A 19,587-nucleotide genomic window follows, 5' to 3' on the forward strand; every position below is an offset into this window, starting at 1 on the left:
GAGAGCTTCGTGGAGATGTCCCAGGAGGATTTCTGCTCTGTCCCCAGACATATTGACAGAATTTTCCAGTAGCTGCACTGGCAAGGACTAAAAAGTAGAGCGCCTAGGGCAAAGTAATCATGCAAAACCCATTGTTAATATTCCATTCCTGTTCTGATCAAAATAAATGTTTACATGTTTAAAACACTTACCGACTGATGTTTCCCCTGATTCAGGGTCAGGGTTAATGCCTTGGGAGGGTTGGTAAGGGATCTCCGTGAGGGTGATGAAGAGATCCTGGCTGTCGGGGAAATCAGTGTTGTATGCGCTGTCGACTGCCTCGTCCTCCTCATCTCCTTCCTCATCTTCCCTGTCCGCGAACATCTCCGAAGAAGCGGCCGTCGACAATACCCCATCGTCAGAGTCCACGGTCACTGGCGAGGTAGTGGTGGCGGCTGCACCTAGAATGGAATGCAGTGCCTCGTAGAAACGGCATGTCTGGGGCTGGGATCCTGAGCGTCCGTTTGCCACTAAGGTCTTCTGGTAGCCTTGTCTCTGGTCCTTGATTTTCACGCGGCACTGCGTTGCATCCCGGCTGTATCCTCTCTCCGTCATGGCTTTGGAGATCTTCTCGTAGATCTCGACTCAGGTCCCTCTCATGGTAAACGACTGTTAATGACCGTGGCACTGGCGTCCCCTTTGGCTTACCCTGTTATTCTGGGTTGCGACTGGCTGAACTTCATTGAGGTAGTCCGATCCCTACCAACAGAAGAGGCATTTGAGGGAACTCCACCCGAGACAGAGGTAGCCCTGGACACGATGTCTGACCCCGGAGTCGTCCCATCTCCCACACCTGATCGGGACCGCCCACACACTGCTGGCCCCCCTCCTGGCCTTTGCAGACTTTAGTCGAGACCAAAAGGAAGACCCTACACTGCCGTTTGCCTATGAGCAGCTGGCCCGGGTGGACAGTGAGGTCATTGAGGCCCAGCACGCGACCCAGTTGTCTAGGTTCGAACTGAATCACTATTGGCTCTATTGCATTTACCAAGACCCAAGAAGTCTGGACCAAACGCGCTCATTGATGGACTGGCCTGAAACTCGCACATGACTCTTGCCGATGCTCCCCTGCCAGAGGGACATGCCACAGACTCTTGCCGGTACTCCCGTGTTGCACTAACTGTGATGTCACACCTCCCTCCACTAATTCCACATCGACAGAGAGGTGTGACCAGGGCCTTTTGACGAGGCAATAGTTCCCCAGTAGCTCAGCAGACCAACTGGGACTGTGCTACAGGGTCAAAGGTGAAGATGATTCTCACAGGGCAACTGGTAGGCATTCAGAGCAGATGACCATGCCACCTTAGAGTGTTGAATGATAGTTTGAAAGAGAGGGACTATCACAGCCAGGTCACGGGCAGCCAGACCAAATGGTCAGAGCCAGGGTCCACAGTCACAGGATGGGAGTCAAGACTCAGCCTGGTCAGGATACCAGGAGATCAGAAACAGCAAAAAAAACTTGAATCAATAAGCAGCCTGGGTTGGAATATCAGGGGGTCAGAGACAGGAGACAAACCAGAGGTTGGAACTGCAAGCTGGATGCCAGAAAGTCAAGCCCAGGGCACAGGAGCAGGAGGCACACAGTGCAGGATGAATCTCAATTGCATGGACAGCTTCCTGGTCCTGTGCTGGGTTTATATAGCAGTTGTGGACCAATCAGGACCCCCCAGCAGTCTGCCAGTCAGGTTCTAGGACTGGAGTCCTCTGTCACAGTTCAGCTTCTGCCCTCACAACTGTTAGCAGGTCCCTGGGTGGCACTTACAAGCACCTAAGAGTCCAGTGGACCTCAGTTCAAGACCCATGGTTCCTGACATCACCCTCTCTACAAGGGGCACCCTCAGAGTGATAAGGGATCAGGTTTTTCAGGGCAATTCTTATGGAACACCTGGACAAGGAGCATGTACATTTTCCGCAGGCTCATAAGTGCATTCCTCAGGACCATATCCTTTCCAGTCATCAGGATACCAGAGCCTGCCACATTTGTCTTTGGAGTCCAAGATCTCATGAATCACATATTCTTCGTGGCCCTGTACTTGCACCAGTGAAGAAGGTGGCTGGGTCCTGTGAGGTAAAAGGGTTTTCTGTATAGGGTTTCAAAAGGGAAACATGGGGTGAATCTTTGGAGGAGGGGTAGTAGGAATTCAACAGTGACTGTATTAACCTGTTGCAGGTTTTTAAAAGGGCCAAGGAACCAAAAGTCCAGCTTGCGGGCAGGCCTGTCGGTGCGGAGGTGCTCTGTGGAGAGCCATACTTGTCCTACTGCATAGGTGAGGCCATGCTACCAATGCTGGTCCGCAAGCCACTTATAGTTCACTTTTGTCTTTTCCGGGTGCTTCTTCACTTCTTCCCAGGCCTGACAAATCTGCTGCACCAGGTCTGAGGCGGCTGGATTGGACAAGGGTGCAGGTAATTGTGGGTGAAATTGTGGAAATATCCACAGTAGGTAAAAAGGGAGCTCTGACCATAGATGCAGCATCTGAATTATTGTAGGCAAACTCAGTGTAAGGCAGAAGTGAGGACCAATCGTCCTAGTGATGACTGATGTAGCATTGTAGATACTGCTTGAAAACCTGGTTGTCCCTTTCAATCTGGCTGTTGGACTGTGAATGGTAAGCAGAGGAAAGACATGCAGATTCCCAGCAGGTGCATGGCCTTGTGCCAGAACCAGACCATGAACTGTGAACCGGATAGGAGATTATGGGCTTTGGAAGGTCATGGAGGTAGACTGTCTCTTCAGCAGGGGGAGACCTGTGCAAGAGATGAACTGGGCGGCCTGGGCCATTTTGGTAAAGTGGTCCACTACTGTTAAAATTGTCATAACTTTGTTGGACATTGGTAGTTCTATGATAAAATCTATAGCAATGCCTGGAGGAGACCACAAGGCTTGTCGCACGGGTTTACAACATGGGCACAACATCACAGGAGGCAATGAATGACTGTATGGTTTGGTGCATTCAGAGCTACCAAAAGGAGCAGGATATTGGGTCTTGAAGTACCCCAAGTGTCCTGCTAGGGGAAAATTGTGGCATAGTTGCAGGACTGAGACCTTTGCAAGTCCTGAGGGCACACAGACACAGTCCCTTATGTATATTATCCCTTCCCAGGAGTCATGTGGCTGCTTGTCAATAATAGCTTCTTCATCAGGTGGAATTCCTGAGGCAGAGCATATCAATCTGAGTATATCCTGGTGATAAACTGCACTGAGAAAGTTATGGGATTTGTTCCTGGTTGGGGTCTTGTGGAATGGTATCATATCTTTGGGACAGGGCATCTGCCTTGCCATTTTTGGATCCGGGGTGATAGGTGATAATGAAATCAAATCATGGGGAAAAAAATAAGGCCCACTGAAGCTGCCGTTGGTTTAGTGCTTTTGCTCTACGTTGATAGTTCAGGTTTTGGTGGTCAGTGAACACCTGGACTGAGCGACGAGCTACTTTCATGTAGTGCCGTTATTCTGCAAAAGCAGTTTTTATCACTAGGAGTTCCTTGTCAAGTATTTCATAGTTTAGCTCTGCAGGGTTGAGCTTCTTAGAATAATAAGCACATGGGTGTAAACACTGGTTTGGAACCAAGTTGCTGGGAAAGAACAGCCCCGATTGTTGTGTTGGAGGCATCAGGTTCTATGATGAAGGTTAGTTGGAGCCCGGATAGGTGCTCTACTAAAGGCAAGTTTAAGTTGATTGAATGCATAGTGAGCTCCAGGAGACCAATGGAAAAAGGCATTTTTCTGGAGAAGAGCCATGAGGGGCTCTATTTGTTTTAAAAAAAAAATCAGGATAAACTGTTGATAGAAATTGGCAAACCCCAGGAAGCATTGAAGGTTAAATATTATATGGAGAGTCGGCCAGTTTTGGACAGCTTGGACTATACGTGGGTCCATCTGAATTCCTTTTGGGGATAAGATGAAGCCCAAGAACTCCATATAGGCCTGATTGAAGACACAATTCTCGAGCTTGGCATAAAGGCCATGCTGCCACAAGTGTTCCAGGAGAGTTCAGATGTGATCAATATGCTGTTCAGGGTAGTCAGACAAGATCAGTATGTCATCTAGGTAGACTACTACATACTGGTCCAATATGTCTCAGAACACATCATTTATAAAATGTTGGAAGGTGGCTGGAGCATTGGTCAACCTGAAAGGCATTACCAGATATTCACAGTGGCCATACCAGGTCTGGAATGCAGACTTGTAGTCATCCCCTTCTCTGATTTGTATGAGTTTGTACACCAGCCATAGGTCCAATAGATGGGCAGTCCCCACACGGTCTAACAGCTTCAGAATCAGAGGTAGCAGGTAACAATTCCTGATAGTTATCTGATTAATGAGCAGTAGTCCATGCAGAGTCAGAGACTGCTGTCTTTCTTTTTGACACAGGATGAGTGCACCAGTCGTGAACGTCAACTAGCAGATAAACTTTCAGGCCAGATTCTCCTGGAGGTATTCTTAGAACTCTGTCAGCTCAGGTTCCGACATGGCATAAATTCATCCAATTGCATTTTGGCTTCTGGCTGCAACTCTATTGGGTGGTCATAGTCCCAGTGCAGAGGTAGGGTTTCTGCATTCTACTTTTTAAAAAGATTGGCATAGTTTTGGTATTTCAAGAGGAGCTCAGACATAGCTGCAATGGAAGATTCTGCCTGGTTGGTCACCTCCACCTGAATCTCTTGCAGTTTGGAAGCTGGGACAGGATCTACTGATCTCCAGCAGTGCTGCCAACAAAACTCTGATGGAAAACAGATTTCCTGTGCTTGCCACCAAATGAGCGGGTTGTGGAGGACCACCCAGGAGATACCGAGGATCAGGGCAAAGTGTGGAGAATGGATCACACTAAATGGTAACACTTCTTGGTGACCCTGAATCACAACCCCCATTACTGGACCAGAAGATAAAGGAACTGCCAATAGTCTCTACAAGGTCAGAAGTGGCCTTCCGTTGCAGGGGAATTTGCAGGGTTTGGGCTTCTGTTCCGTCTATAAGCAGTCATCCTCATTTGAGTTGATGAAGGCTGGTAGGCCAAGATTAGGTCTGGACTGAAGTGTGGGGGAGCTCTCTTCCCTGACTCTTTGGAATTCATATGGGGCAGGCAGAGATGGAGTGACCTGACTCATCAAGGTAGAAGCAGAGATAGTGTTGGCATTGTCATTCCTTTCTATGTCCTTTTCTATGCTGCAAGTTCCCTGTTTTTTCCTTTTTTTCATTCCTGTAACCAATTGTCTTTATTGATGGCAAGATCCAGCAGGGTATCTAGACTTGCAGACATCTTTATATGGCTAATTCATCTTTAACCTCTTCTTCCAGGCCCCACCAGAACTGATAAACTGGAATGAGGCAGCACATATGTATCAGTCATGAGGCTGCGGAATAGGAAGCTACGGTGTCCTGCCCCTGTTGGAACTTAGGTTACCCTCCATTGTCTGAATTTGGTGCAGGTCATTGAATAGTACCAACATGGCTTGGAGGAAGACCTCCCAGCTTGAAAGTACTGGGCTGTCATACTCCAACAAGGGAAAGACCCAGTCTAATGTTTCTCTGGACAGCAGGCTGATGACCACGCTCACCTTTGTACAATCAGTGGTATAGGTCTGAGGATGCATTATGAATAGGAGGCAGCACTGGTTTATAAAACCCCAGAATTGCTGGCAATTTCGTTCAAACTGTTACAACAGTGATATTGTAGAACAGGGCAGCACAAACCATGTCTGGAGTGCGGTGTTTCCAGCATGCAACTGCATGACTTGGTCCTGCAATAGCTGGTTCTCTGATATCAGCTGGATGACCCAGGCCTGAGGGCTTGGTTGTCTGCCTGAAGGCAGGCAGCCCACTCAACTGTGTTTTGTGCTTCCAAAGGGTTAGCCAGGTCCATTCTGCTGGACTGGGCCCAATCCTGTGGCCTAAATGGGCCGTGCATACTGTCATGGCCAGGTCAACAGCAGCCATACCTAGTGGTCACAGCTCTTCTATTCCCCCTCCTTCTCCATGTGAGTAGTGGGTGGGGGTCTTGGGGAGAAGATGCCATGTGGGGGCGGGGCCTTGGGGGAAGAGGCTGAGTGGGTCGGAGCCTCAAGACAGAGCACAGGTGGAGTGGTAGGTGGATCATGTTCCAGGCACCAGGGACCACAAAAAATTAATCCTGCCCTTCCTGGGAGGCAGTTTGGCACTTACTAGCACCATGGACCAGGGTTCAAGACAGGGTTCCTGACAGGGACCTATTTAGTTAGAAAACTTGGCAGGGGGGCATTCAACATGAATATGTACAATTTGTTATTTTCAATCATTTGAAGATGCTGCTTTTCAGTCTTGACCTTCTGGATTAGGCTGGGTATATGTCAAAGCTGTGTTCCCACCCCAGAACTCTTCATAAGAACATAAGAATGGCTGTACTCAGTCAGACCAATGGTCAATCTAGCCCAGTATCCTGTTTTCTGACAGTGGCCGTGCCAAGTGCTTCAGAGGAAGTGAACAGGGCAATTTATCGAGTGATCATCCCCTGTTGTCTTAGATTATGTACTTGACCAGACGCTAAGTAAATGCAATTTAGGCATACACCTTGATGATCAGAACTTCACCAAAGTCGATTTTGCCAATGACATAGCACTAGTTGTTGAATCAATGGATGAGCAAATTGCAGCACTTAAAACCTGGAAAGCTCAGTGGAAAAAGTCGGCCTGAGAATTAATTGGGATAAAACCAAAGTTCTTCTGGGCAGCCATTTTGAGTATGCTGTGGGCTCTAGCATCTTAGTGGGAAACCACCAAGCTGAGATTATCCGTGATATATAATGCTCTGGTGGTTGTGTCATACTGCTGGCCCTTTAAAGGAGACAGCTGCCCAGCCTACCTGTGACAGACTCCACTGAAGGGAATAAACCAACCCAAGTCCATCTGGGGACAAGTAATTGCCCAAATATCTGGAAGGCAGTTAATTAAGTAAGGAGCTCCTGGGCCTAATAAAAGGCTTAGGAAAGGGCAGCTGAAAAAAGCTCCTGAGGAGAAAGGAAGCTCTAGAGGAGGGGAGCTCCTAAGGAGCTTGAACTTGGTATTACATTCTGGGGTGCAAACCAGACCACTGTGGGGCTGTGTCACCCCAGCCCTGCAAACATGGGTGCCTCGCAATGCTTTGCTGCTGTAGCTCCCATCTGGGCTGCTCACAAACAACCTTCCAGCATGCAGGTCACCCCCTGAGTGTGTGTGTATACCTGCAGCCTGTCAACCACACTCCAGTCACACTCTGACTTCCACCAGCCTTGGTTACCACTTGCAGGGTGACCCCAACACATTCCCAGCCCTGGATTTTCCCCCAAAGCCTGTGCTCTGCACTGTCCTGCCCTCTCTTGGACAGTCCAGATATATTAGGTCCGTTGCCACTCTAAGGTGATCAGTATACAATAGTTTGCCATCCTAAATGGAGTTACTCACACAGTTCACAACGTTGGAATAAAACAAGTTTATTTAACTACAAAGAGATAGGTTTTAAGAGAGTACATGTACAAAGCATTAAAGTCAGAAATGGTTACAAGAGAAATAAAGCTAAAAAGTTTCCTAGTGCTAAATCTTAACAAACAAGACTTGATTTAAGATAAAATTCTTACCACACACTCCCAGCAACAGGGCTGTCTAAATTTCAGGTCAAGACCTCTCCCAGAGGCAAATGGGCTAGTTTCTTTTGTCTTCTTAGGTAAAAGAGCGAGAGATGTATAGGGAGAAATAACGCAGGGTATTTTTGCCCCTCACTTTTATAGTTCAGTTTCTCTTTGAAATGCATTGTCCTGAGGATTACCCCTAGATAAAGTTAACTCCTGCTGTGAGGATGGAGGCAAGGAGTCTGGTGGTGGAAAAGGTTTCATGCTGTTGTTTGCTAAGATGCAGATCTGTTTGTTACTGCCCCTACTTCCTGGTCAAATAATGGCCACTTGATAGGGGATTGCCCATCACCTTTGATGACACCTGGGTAGAGTCATCACCTTGTTCTTTATTTTTGAGAAACTGGTTTACCCAGACTTGTCTGGTAAAGACATTTCAGACCTATTTCAGTTTCTGTTTATAAGTATACATATAATGTTACTACACACATTTCATCATGATATTATTGACCAATGAGTTGTTAGTTTTCAAATGATACCTCAAAAAGCATATTTTGTAGAAAGATTATTACAGTGGTATGTAGGGTGTGAATACAAGGGTGTATTCTGTCACTCTAGGCAAATGTATTTTGGGCAGGAAGAGAACCTGAACAAGTAGGGGATAGACTGCAGAGCTCTCCAGGCAGTGGAGAAGCCTGAGGCTTATAGCAGGAGGAGCTGCTTTTGGAGACTTTTGTTATGGACTTTTAAGTTTTATGTGGGCTCTGGGGTAAACCTGGGCTAAAATGGAGCCTATAAACCTGTCTACAAGTGCTCCTTTCAGAAGGTTTTATTAAAGGGAGATATAATGCTGTAAAGAAGAGCTTTTGGCTTCTCCTTGATGGGACTGTTTAAGTGATCTCAGTGTTACCTCATTAAGGGGAGGACCTGATGCAGGCCACAGCAGAGCCACATTCAGCAAAAAGAGGTGCTCTGGAAGCAGTTGTGCCCCTTCTGTGGAGTCAGTATTCTGACCTCTGGAACCAAACAAAATTTCAGAAAACAAAGAAATGCACAGGGCAACCACAAAACCTTAATTCTGCCCTGATGATGATGGCAATATACTTCAAACATTACTATCCAGGTTACAACCTTCAAATTCAGGAACGTTCTGGTCTTGGATTTTGGCTCACCTGTACTGTGGTTCATACTTAATTTGTGTGGTGTGAGTAAAGCAGAATGATCTGTGGATCATCAGTTCACTGACACCTTGCCATATTGTGACAGTGACCTAATAGAAATGCATCACAAGAGTAGGCTGGATGATACAAACACAAAGAGTCAGCCTATATTATATCCCTGCCCTAGATTCAGCCAGCACCAGAGGGAAGCAAAGGAGTATTTAGAAATAGTTTAAATTAACTTTCTGTTCCCTGTGTGCGGCATTGTGCATATAACATAGACGGACTGGCATTTTATCCCCTTCAGAATGACTCTTTTCTTCCCTTCACAAGGCTGCAGTTGTAGAGAGGTCAGCTGTAAAAATCGTGATGTATTGTATTCTACTATGGGCTCCACACAAGGAGGATTATTATAATTTTGTCTCTTCTGCATGCAAAGTTGCATAGAAATGGGGTAACGTGACTTGTACATTCAAAACATTTATGGTTAGATGCCCGAGTTTCATCTAGGATTAAACTCACAGACCCCAATTCTCTTATACTTGTTTTACACCAGTATAACTCCACTGACTTCAATAGAGTTACTGAAGTGAAAGGGGAATCAGGTGCAATGTGCAAAATACTACTCAGTTATACCAGTGGAAATCCAGAGTAACTCTGCTGAATGCAGTAAAGTTACTCCAGATTTATATTAGTATAAATCAGAGGAGGATCTGGTCTAACAGAATTACATAAGTGTATACCTGGTGTGAGTTCAGAATCAGGCTATCAATGGCTGTTTCTAGGGAAGGAAGAATTGTCTTGAAGTTAAGATACAGGCCTAAAAGACTTGTATTCTCCTTTCACACCAGTATAACTCCACTGGTTTCATTAGTTACTTCTGATTCTTGCCAGTATGCAGGGAGAATGAGTTCCGCAGCCTCTCTCTATAACCAGAGGCAAGTCACTTAAGGATTAGATTGTAATAACAATTACAGAGGTGTAAATTATGAGGAACTCCACTGCTGTTAGTGGATTTAAAATGAAGTAACTAAGAATAAGTATTTGCCTACCTTGCAGGGCATTGTAAGACTATATAGCTAGTATTGCTGCAGCATGCTGAGAGGGTCTTGTTCTCCTGTTACTCAGGTTTTACATCAGAGCAACTGCATTGGGCTAGATCCTCATCTGCTGTAAATTGGCATAGCTCTGTTGAAGTTAATGGAGATATACTGATTTACATCAGCTGAGTGTGATTGACTGGCCCATTGACTTCAATGGAGTTACTTCTGATTTAAGTGGGAGGAGAGCCAGACCTTGTTAAATCCTTGCATGTATAAGTAGGAAGTGTTATACTTCTGCAAATGAACATACAACTAGATGAATAGATTCATAGATTCTAAGACTGGAAGGGACCTCAAGAGGTCATCGAGTCCAGTCCCATGCCCTCATGGCAGGACCAAATACTGTCTAGACCATCCCTGATAGACATTTATCTAACCTACTCTTAAATATCTCCAGAGATGGAGATTCCACAACTAATCTGCTACTCTCCTAATAATGACCTTGATAAAGAAAAGAAGTGCTCAGGATATGATGATTAATGTCTTGTTTAACAGTTTCTTTGACCCCGCCGTGCTTTTTAACATTTTTATCGATGACCTGAAAGAAAACATAAGATCATCACTGATAAAGTTTGCTGATGACCCAAAAATTGTGGGAGTGGTAAATAATGAAGAGGACAGGTCACGGATTCAGCATAATCTGGATCTCTTGGTAAACTGGGTGCAAGCAAATAATATGTATTTGAATATGGCTAAATGTAAATGTATACATCTAGGAACAAAGACTGTAGGCCATACTTACAGGATGGGGGATTCTATCCTGAGAAGTAGTAACTCTGGAAAAGATTTGAGGGTCATGGTTGATAATCAGCTGAACCTGAGCTCCCAATTTGACACGGTAGCCAAAACAGCTAATGAGATCCTGGGATGCTTAAACAAGGGAATCTAAAGTAGGATTAGAGAGGTTATTTTACCTCTATATTAGGTTCTGGTGTGACTACTGCTGGAATCCTGTGTTCAGTTCTGGTGCCCACAATTCAAGAAGGATGATAATAAATTAGAGGGGGTTTGAAGAAGAGAAGATTAAGGGGTGACTTGATTATAGTCTAAGTAACTATATGGGGATCAAATATTTAATAATGGGATCTTCAATCTCTCAGAGAAATGAATAACACAATTCAATGGCTGGAAGTTGAAATTAGGCAAATTCAAATGAGAAATAAAGTATAAATGTTTAACAATGAGGGCAATTAACCATTGGGACAATTTACGAAGTGTTGTGGTGGATTCTCCAACACTGACTATTTGTAAATCAAGTTTGGACTTTTTTCTAAAAGATATGCTCCTGAAATTATTTGTTGTATGGCCTCTATTACATAGGAGGTCAGACTAGAATATGATCAGAATGGTCCCTTGTGGCCTTGGTATCTATGAATCTGTGAGAAGCAGGAATTGTGTGTCACAACCAACACTTTGGAATGAAAAGAAAGATACCTGAAAATGAAATATTAGAGGGTGTCTGTAGCCTAAACAGCTTCTGTGACCAAATGTGGTGCTAGGAACTATTGTACTTTGGAGATGTCTTTGAGATAAAAAGTGAAAACAATATATTTTCCACTTGTGGTCATTAATTATCCTATGGCTGTTGCCTTACGAGTTATTGTTGCTAACCTCAGTATGTCCTGGCTAGTTTCTATATTCTCTGTACAGTTTAAATTGGATATAGGATTCTTTCTTTCCAAAACAGTTGTGCAGGATTAATAGCTTTCGTGTGCTACCCAAGGCATGTGGGAAGTGGTTCCTGAATACTTTGTTATACATATTTCTAAGGCACCCATCCCCATAGCTTATGGTGGCATGCCTAGACACTGTGATACAATCCACCATTAGTGTCCAAACACTGGTAGCCGGGGCTTACCATTTTTGCATTGCTTCTTAAAGCAGAAATCCCTCCCTCTACTGCAATAATGAACTTTTAATTTGAATCATGCACTTCTGTTTCCACCAGCTTCAGCAGGCTCAGCAGCAGGCTGTTCCTCGGGGGCAGGAGGCTCAAACAGCTCTTCTGAGTAAGGACCTGTTGAACCTGATCCACACCTTGCTCTGGGACTGGTTTCGTAACTTCATGATTCTGGCTGGGAGCCTGCTGTTGGCTGCAGTCAGTCCCCATGCTGGCTTCAGGTGCCAGCATGGTACCATCACATACAGGCGCTGGCTTCCTCTGAGCCCCAGGGGTACTCAACCCCCAGCTCTGCCCCAGGCCCTGCTCCCACCCGACCCCTTCCTCCAAGCCCCCATCCTACCCTGTTTCTTCTGACCCCCGCCCGGCCCCAGGCCACCCCCCCCTTCTCCCAAGCCCTCAGCCCTGCCCTGACTCTTCCCGCTCCTCTCCACCCTGTCTCTGCCTCTTTGCACACAGTTCTGCCCCCTTTCCTGAGTGTGTCCTGTCCCCGCTCTTCCCCTTCCCTCCAGCACCTCCTGCACGTCGCGGAACAGCTGATCACAGCAGGCGAGAGGCACTGGGAGGGAGGGGGTGAAGTTGATCGGCGGGGCCACTGGCGGACGGGAAGCGCTGGGGAGGAGGGGGGAGTTGGCTGCCCGTGGGTGCTAAGCACCCACTCATTTTTTTTTCTGTGGGTGCTCCAGCCAAAATCATCATAAAATGGGCATGTTATTGGTGACTTTCCCAAAGTGCAATTCTTATCCTGAGTCTTCCTGTATTTGCTCTTTAGCCTCTTAATTTGCTCCCTGCACTGATCATCTGTCCGGAAAATCTGCAGAGCTGCCAGCTTTTTAGCTCTTTGCTGGTATGCATACCCATTCCTGATGCTTTTGCTGAAGTCCACAGTTTTACTATCCTCACACCATAGATTCACCAAATCTGGCTGTGCTCGCGTGACCAGAAAGCAGCTCGCTTTGCAAAAGGCTTGATCGGATCAGTCTCCATTGCAGATTCTAGAGACTCTCTGATAGTGTGCTAGTACATTGGTAATCAGAAGACAAGGGGTTAACGCTGACCTGAGCTGCTGCTATTCACAAAGGGAGGGTGGCTTCTGTTTGCAATAGAGTGTGTAGCAGATTGTTGGCATAGAGAGGTCTAAGGCAGTTGCCATAAGGAACTGGGGGATACATCTGGATGACTCCTGAATCAAACCGAGGCAACGTCTACACTGCAAAGCAATAGGCCTCAGACCTTAGGTTCCAGCTTGACCTGAGCTTGGACCCTCCAGCCCTGCAAGGTCATTACAATGTGGATGCAAGGGGGTTTGCCTTGAGCCCAGGCTCTAGCCCGGGCTTACATTGCAGTGTAGACATACCCTGAGTGCCATATTACTATGTTGAGCATTAATTAAGATCCTTACCGATGAAGAGTGCTATACAAAGTTACAGACTGTGATCAAAGTTGGCATCTTTTATGGGAATATGAGGATGTTTACCTATTCCCTTTGGATAGTGGAGAATGTACCAAGGCAGGCTAGCAATATTGGCAACCCAAAGCATTTTAAAATCATATCAGGTATAAAAATCATGAGATTAAAAACAGGGTCTTTTGATTTGTCTTCTGGTTTTTAAGTCTTTACGGTTCATGTTTTCCAGATTTTCCCAGGAATCACAAAACCTAGAAATTTACTTTAAAAATATGAAACCTGAAATTCTCCAATAATTATAGGACTCCAGGTGCTGAAGCTTTAACAAAACACCAAATATTGTGACCCTCCCAATAAAATCATGAAACTGGATTTGGATTTGGACTGGACTGGATTGGACTTTCGTTCATTCTATCCTTGTTCATCCAACTGGGCCACTTTCTATATTGCACCTTGCCCACTTATTTCTAAATTAAACGCCCCAAAACTTAATTAATACAGAGTTAAGATTGCTCAATGGTGTCTGATGCCCTTCCAGTATGTGGAACTTAAACCTCTGAAAACCAGTAAGTACAAAGTTAAGTTACATGCCATCCCCCCAATGCAACCTTAACTTTGCCCCCTGAAACTGGCAGTAGCCACACTGGGAATGATTCAGGAAGGGGCAGGGGGTGCCATAATAAATCTATGAAGATCTATGAAAATGTGTCATTTGTATTGCGGTCCACAGATTTGAATTACTGCATTTATCTGCATGCATTCCAATTGCTTTCATTGTGTTAGGTGTACCTGTGGTGAATAGTGGAGGGATTAGTTGAAGTATCTCGTCAGAACTGTTACTTATGATACTGTGATATGATGAAAGGTGCATATGTACTTCAAAGGATCAGGTATACCTCATTTCAACACTGAGTTCGTCAGGCCATGTCCATAGAGGTGCACAAAGGTGTCTTCTTGCCAGGGCGTTTGTCAGCAGTCTGGTGACATACATGACTGTGCTCTCCAGGCCTCACGGAGGGGTCAGTGAAGGCTATATTTCAGAAGGAATCCTCAGGGTAAGGGTGATGAGGTGTATGCCCTGCACTGGCCTTGCAAGAGCTGTATTGGGTCAAGTGGGCCCAATCAGCCAATTAAGCTGCAATGTGGGAGAATTACGCCTGGGAGGAAAGCCCTAATTATGTAAGGTTTATATATTTCAAGTTCCCAAACTGATGGGGGGATGGAGAGTTGGAGTGGGTATCTGGGGGGTGCTGGAGGGGTGTGTGTGTGTACTGGGATGGGAGGGGGTATTTGGGGGAGTGCGGCCTCACACTCGGTGGGGGGCAGGATTGTGTTCCCTGTCATGGTGGCAGGGCAGGTGGAGTAGGCCCAGGATGCAGTGCCAGCCTATCAGTCAGCACCTCCCTGTGGGCCTCTCCCCATCCCCCGGGTGGGAGCTGTGGCCTGGCCCTGTCATCACTCCCAGCCGGACTCTGAGGCCCTGTGGCAGGGCAGGTGGCCTGGCTGAGAGGCACTTGGTGGCTCTGCTTACCTGGTGATTCAGGCCGGCGAGGCAGGATCCATCAGCTGCGGGTGCAGGGGAGGGACCAATCTGGGTGCCAAGATTCAGGGCTGTAACCAGGGCAGGGTGAGCAGGGCAGCCACCGTGGGTACAAAGCCATGGAGGCTGAGAAATGACGGGGACCCAAAAGCAGGGGGTACAAGTGTGCTTGCTCGCCCTGGATGCTGAAGAGCCTAGTTATGACTCTGCGGAGACAACTTTTTCTGATTTGCAACGAGCAAGGAAAAATCCAGGACATTTCTTCACATTTCAAAAATCCACCTCGATGGAGATCAAAGGACCAAAAAAAAGGCCAGGAAATCCCGGACATATGGTAACCCTATAATTAGGGGAAACTCACCTGTGTGTGAACAGGTGAGATTTATATAAAGACAGGAAATTGGAAGAAGAGGAGGCTGCAATCACTCCCTGGGAAAAGAGTTGAGAGACTGGCAAACCCAGAGGCGTGGGAAAGGCAGGAGGTAAGGAAGAGGCTCAGGGAAAGGCAGCAAGGTGCAGGAGGGAACCACACCTTGGCTGCTGTTTAGAGAGTCCCTGAGCTGGAACCTGGCGTACAGGGCAGGCATGGCTTCCCCTACCAGCCACTGAGGGAATGACACCTGAGCAGTGAATGGAGGACTGCCTGAGACTGCTGGTGAGCAGGGACTTTGACACACATCCCCTCAGAAGGGGAAACCATGCAGTGACCTGGTCAGATGGCTGAGTCATGAGAACACTGCAGTTCCTGGAGTGAGAGGGGCCACAGGCCAAGGAAGTGAAGAAGAGATGTTGACCTGACAGAGGTAAGCCCCAGAACTGCCAGGCAGTTGTACCGTCCAGTGGTGAATAGAGGCCCCTGTGACAGGGAAGTAAAAGTTAGTAAGTTTGGAATGGTTTGTGTGGAGTAGCCTCAAGCCTGGCCTACACTTCAAATTTAGGGTGACCTAGCTGCATCATGCAGGGGTATGAATTTTTCACATCCCCTGAGAGCTGTAGTTAAGCCAACCTAAGCCCCAGTATAGATACCACTGTTCTTCCGTCAATCTAGCTGCTGCCTCTTGAGGCAGTGGATTTACTACAGCAACAGAAAAAATCCTTCCATCACTGTAGCAAGTGTCTACACTATAGCACTGCAGTGGTGTAGCTGCACCTGTGCCGCTGTGGTACTGTGGATAGTGTAGACGTACCCTTGGTGTTTGAGTATCGGCCAGGTGGAGATCGCTCCTATTTGCTACATCAGGCCTAAACCCGAATTCTAAACTCTTAAATAAATAACTTTTTCAATATTGCTTCCCCCGAGAGTCAGTGGATGCCATGTCCTAGCTCAGATAAATACCAAGTGACTGAGATCAGTTGGGGAACAATTAGAATCACGTTGAGCAATAAAAGTTAGAAAAATGAGTTAATTTTGTAAAATGCTAGTTTTGGGGGGTCTGTCTCTTGAGAACCCCATCCTCAAATGACCCCACTAATACTACCCAGCACCCTTATGATGCACAGCAAATTTCAAGACAATCCAAGTTAGAGCACTTAGAACAGTCCACCTTTAAACAAAAGCAATGCTCAATCTTCTCTTTAGCAGAGAAGCATATATGATGTGCATTGGGAAGCTCCTTCTTAAAACCAGCATGACATCAGAGTACTCAGATACTTTGGTAGATGGTACATTATAATCTATATAGATGCATACATATAATGATAGATTAGATAAACTTCTGGATGCTGTCAGGGATTGTTAATAGAATATTGAAACTTTCAGTTCTATCTGATTTACATAGACTTCTATACCATACTCATCGGAATGATATACAAATGCCTTAGTAACGTCTAGTTTTGTGGTCTGAGTTCAGCCAAGTTGTTGTAACCAGCGGCGGCTCCAGGCACCAGCGCTCCAAGCGCATGCCTTCGGCGGCAAGCCGCGGGGGGCGCCCTGCTGGTCCCTGCAAGGGCGGCAGTCAGGCTGCCTTCGGCGGCTTGCCTGCGGGAGGTCTGCCGGTCCCGCAGATTCGGTGGCAATTCGGCGGCAGGTACGCCGAAGCCGTGGGACCGGAGGCCCTCCTGCAGGCATGCTGCCGAATCCGCGGGACCGGGGACCTCCCGCAGCCAAGCTGCCGAAGGCAGCCTTCCTGCCGTGCTTGGGGCGGCGAAATAGCTAGAGCTGCCGCTGGTTGCAATGAAGTTGTTCATATCCAGTTCCCTCTAGGACAGGTATCCACCTTACAGAACCCATCCTCACACCTGACACTAATGGGCCCCACTGCTGGCAACCTTAGCAGACAGACCAAGAACTGAATAGGCCACAGAAACTGAATTACTGTCATATACCTCGAAATTGGATCCTCCAGGTCAGGCTTGAGGCACAGTGGATGAATGTGGTGTATGGAAAATGTGTACAGCTGTTGCCAGTGCTTCTCTGTGGAAAAATAGAGGAGCAAAGACCTGTGATGTGTTGAGTCCTCAGTTCCTATTGGCCTCGGAGCATCTCAGCAATACACATGATCAAGCCCCAGTTTGCCAGTCCTATACTTTCACCAGCATTAAATTCACGCATAGGATTATTAATTAATAAAGAAGAAAAGAAATAAAATAATCAAGGACAGTCACTGTACTCCTATAGTTCTGGATGAGATCCTGATCTCATTTACACCTGTGATAACTGGTGTTGATGGAATTACTCCAGATTTACACCAATATGACTGAAATCAGTGTCTGTTCTAATGACTTAGTTTCTCAGAAAACCAATCTTTCTATAACTCCAAAGGGCCAAATTCAAACCAGTGGAGTCAATGGAATTACATGAGAAATGAATTTGTCCTAAATGATTTATATAAAGGCTGTCTCCATATATATCTTGATTTGTTAGAATGCAGTGGCCATTGCCCCAGGAAAACAATGTGAATAGAAACATTTAAACAGATGAACTATTGTCCCCTGACTTGCTGGAATAGTTTCCTCTTAAGGAACTAACCGGCATTAAACAGTAGATGGTGCAGTGCCCTTTCTGGACTTTATGTTGCAAGTTTGAAACCATTTCCTGGAAATGACTAGCATCGTTTCATCAATATTTAAAGGCATCTTTTCCAAGTACTTCCCAAATCGTGTTTACAACAACAGGAAGGGAGAAACTCTCCTTGTATACAAATAAAAAAAAAAGCTGCAGACTAGCAAAATCATAAGGCTCAATTCTGATTTTGCTTACTCCAGTAAAACTCCATTAGCTGACATGTAATTACTCTTTATTCTCACTGATGTGAGACCAGAATTAGGCCAACGGAATCAGTGTTTTTAAGAGATGTAATTTAATCTATTGCCCTGCAGAACCTATAGCAGTGGTGGGCAACCTGCGGCCCATCAGGGTAATCCACTGGCAGGCCGCGAGACAGTTTGTTTACATTAACCGTCCGCAGGTACAGCCGCCTACAGCTCCCAGTGGCTGCAGTTCCCAGCCAATGGGACTGTGGGAAGCGGCGGCCAGCACATCCCTGTGGCCCTTGCCACTTCCCGCAGCACCCATTAGCCGGGAATGGTGAACCGTGGCCATTGACTGTCGGCAGGCACGGCCGCCCGCAGCTCCCAATGTAAACAAACTGTCTTGTGGCCTGCCGATGGATTACCCTGATGGGCTGCATGCGACCCATGTACCGCAGGTTGCCCTCCACTGACCTATAGGGTCAGGTGCTACCTTCAATTATGCCGAATTAAATCTAGAATAATTTCCCTGAAATCAGTGGTGTAAATGGTAACTCAATCTGGCCAAGTGAAGTTATTTCAGATTTACAAGAGGGTAAATGAGAGAAGAATCCAGTCTAATGTAGTAACTGCAGATTTATACAGGTGTAACTGAGAACACAATCTGATCCAATGAAAGTACTCCAGTTTTACACTTTGTAACTAAGAACAGAATGTGACCCAGCTGGCCAGATCCTCAGCTGGTGTAAATAGGCATAGATGCATTGAAGTAAATGGAGTTATAACAATTTATACCAGCTGAAGATTTAGCCCACTGTCTTTAAGGAACTTCCAGGCTGTTCCAAATCTGTCAGTGACTTATACCAGGATAAATTTAGAGCAACTCCATTTGCTGAAGAATCTTTGGTCTTACTAATAAGTATTCTGGTGGCAGTCTGATTATCTCACACCAACACAAATCAGAAGTAACTCAACTGAAAAATGGAGTCACATAGGTGTAGAGCAGATCAGAATCAGATGTGGTGTCTAGTCATTAGTGTGTGGGAGTGAGTGAGCATGTGTTAACTAGAGATCAACATGTCGTAACTAGAGATCAATGGCTCAATGTCTAGTTGGCATTTGGTATCAAGCGGAGTGCCCCAGGGGTCGGTCTTGGGGCCGGTTTTGTTCAACATCTTCATTAATGATCTGGATGATGGGATGGATTACACCCTCAGCAACTTCGTGGAAAGCAGTAAGCTGGGGGGAGAGGTAGATATGTTGGAGGCTAGGGATGGGGTCCAGAGTGACCTAGAGAAATTGGACAAGGACAAGTGCAGAGTCCTGCACTTAGGAAGGAAGAATCCCATGCACTGCTACAGGCTGGGGACCGACTGCTAAGCAGAGGTTCTGCAGAAAAGGACCTGGGGATTACAGTGGACAAGAAGCTGGATATGAGTCAGCAGTGTGCCCTTGCTGTCAAGAAGGTTAACGGCATATTGCACTGCATTAGTAGGAGCAATGCCAGCAGACCGAGGGAAGTGATTATTCCCCTCTATTCGGCACTGGTGAGGCCACACCTGAAGTATTGTGTCCAGTGTTGGGCCCCCCACTATAGAAGGTATGTGGACAAATTGGAGAGAGTCTGTCAGAGGGCAACAAAAATGATTAGGGGGCTGGGGCACATGA

The sequence above is a fragment of the Trachemys scripta genome, chromosome 16, assembly GCF_013100865.1.
Source record: "Trachemys scripta elegans isolate TJP31775 chromosome 16, CAS_Tse_1.0, whole genome shotgun sequence".
Lineage (NCBI taxonomy): Eukaryota > Metazoa > Chordata > Testudines > Emydidae > Trachemys > Trachemys scripta.